Consider the following 2,534-nt stretch of genomic DNA (forward strand, 5'->3'; position numbering starts at 1 on the left):
AAATAGAAAGAAAGAATGAAAGAAAGAAAAAGGATAGAAGAAAGAAAAAAGTAAGAAAGAAAGACAGAAATAAGAAAGATAGAGAATAAAACAAAGAAACATAGAAAGAAGAAAGAAAGAAACAAGAACGAAAGAACAAAAGAAAGAATAAAAGAAAGAAATAAGGAAAGAAATAAGAAAGAAATAAGCAAGAATCAAGAAATAAAGAGAAAATAAGGAAAGAAGGCAAAAAGAAAGAATGAAGAAAGAAAGAAAGAAAGAAAGAATGCAAACAATGAAAGAATCAAGAAAGACAGAAGAAAGAAATCAAGAAGCAGGAAAGAAAGAAGCAAGAAAGAAACATGAAATTGTTTCATACCTCTGTTAGATTTTTAGGTCACAATATTCCCAAGGGAAAAATAGTTCCCATTGATAGAAGTATTGAGTTTGCTTCCAAATTTCCCAATGAATTATTGGAAAAAACTCAACTTCAGAGATTTCTAGGAAGTCTCAATTATATTGCTGATTATTATCCTCATCTTGCTCAAGACTCAACAATATTACATAAAAGACTTAGAAAGAATCATGAGCCTTGGACGCCTAAACATACTCAGGCAGTCCAATTAATTAAAAGTAAGGTTAAACAACTCCCTTGTCTTAACCTGACTAACCCTTCTTATCCGAAGGTTGTAGAGACAGATGCTTCCCACATAGGCTATGGTGGCATATTAAAACAAGTACCCAATAGGTAAAGAACAACTTGTAAGATTTACCTCTAGTAATTGGCATGATGCACAGATTAATTATTCCACTGTGAAACAGGAAATTTTGGCAATAATTAAGTGCATTCATAAATTTCAAGATGATCTCTAAAATCAAAAATTTCTTTTAAGAGTTGATTGTTCTGCTGTAAAATCGATTCTTAAGAAGGATGTGAAGAATCTTACTTCCAAACAAATCTTTGCCATATGGTAGGTGGAATTAAGCGCCTTTGATTTTGATATGGAACATATAAAAGGAGAATTAAATTCCTTACCTGATTTTCTAACCCGTGAATTTCTTCAGAGTACAAATCATGTATAACCCCAGAAGGACAATGCAATTCAAGCCATTCTCCAATCATTGCAGAGATACTGAGAAGAAATATATGCATATTGGATGCATACAGATAGCGTTCAAACCCTTGACCTTATTAGGGATGAACACATGCTTACAAGCCATTCTCCAGGATGGTCACTGTTTGGATTGAAAACCCTCATTAATGGGTATTGTGGAAACGATTCTTAGAAGAGGACCCATTTACTTTAATGTCCATCCAAACCTCACCCTATCTTTAATAGATAGGAACTGTTAAAATCACTCCAAATGAGGATTCTAACACAAGGATATAATTTCATTCTTGGAACTGAAACCATTGCAGTCATTGCAAGGATTCATTTCAAAATCATGCATACCTTAGTCCGTAAGGTATTACACTTACCAGATCAGGGTTAGACAATCTTGATCGAAACCGATCTTATGAGTGCCAATGTTGCCACTCCTAGGATGATCAATTGGGAGGAAATTCATTTCCCAGCCAACTGGACTATTCCTCAGGCTGTTCCTCCAAGACTCCTCCTTAATCAGGATATTGATCAAGTTCTGCAATCCACAGAAGGAGACGTGGTTATCAATTTTAAACCGAAGACTCCCTACCGAGTCTCTTTACCACCTTCCTCCAGATTCTCTGATGTAGGCCAAACCTCATGCCAACATCAGGTGGATGGACAACAATCCTGTAAGGATGATTCCTCATTAAAAGGAATTCACATCTCAGACACCCAAATACCTCATGGTGTCTATACGGAAAGGGAGCATGAGTGTACTTCTCCCACTCCCAGTGACATGACTGGTTTCAATCAGTGATAATGATTTACAAACCTCATCAGATTGATCTCCAGGATCCCCCTCTATTTGTGGTGGATCGTGCAACAATTAAAGCTGAATTCTTTCACCCCAATAATCTAGGTTTCAAAAGATGGTTTTATGAAACTTACAGGGAGTGGAAGGTGGTGGTCCTATGTGACAAGCAAATTGTTCACAGAATTCACCAAGCACATACTTTTGAGTAAGATTTCGTTTTTTAAGCTGAGCTTGAAGCTTTAAATTATTACATAAGGCCAGTCCTTCTTGAATGATAGCACTGGTAAAAAGACCATATGTATATTGATAGTAGTTTATAATTCCTACCTCATTACCTAACCTTTTTCTTACCTTGCTGGCAAAAAGAGTTGGTAATCCATCAATGAATTTGGCTTTCCAATATTCATGATTGGCATCTAGTCTTTGCATAACCTTAGTGAGGAAAACATCTTTGTACCAACGAAATTTGCTAAGAGTTCTACATCTAAGATTTTGCAAAACCTCTCTTCCCTTATCTGATTGGGAAGTCAAATTTCCAATGAAATGAGGAACAATATAGGAAATCAAGGTATAAACTGCATCGTCCTCACCTAGGTAGGCTTGGCTAGATTCAGTTTTGATAACCTTCTTTGAATTATAAATTTCCTGACGTT

Source organism: Aristolochia californica, unplaced genomic scaffold, assembly GCF_029961685.1.
Source record: "Aristolochia californica isolate CCGP_79_NKW_82.1479 unplaced genomic scaffold, dmAriCali1.0.hap1 SCAF_1, whole genome shotgun sequence".
NCBI classification, from domain to species: domain Eukaryota; kingdom Viridiplantae; phylum Streptophyta; class Magnoliopsida; order Piperales; family Aristolochiaceae; genus Aristolochia; species Aristolochia californica.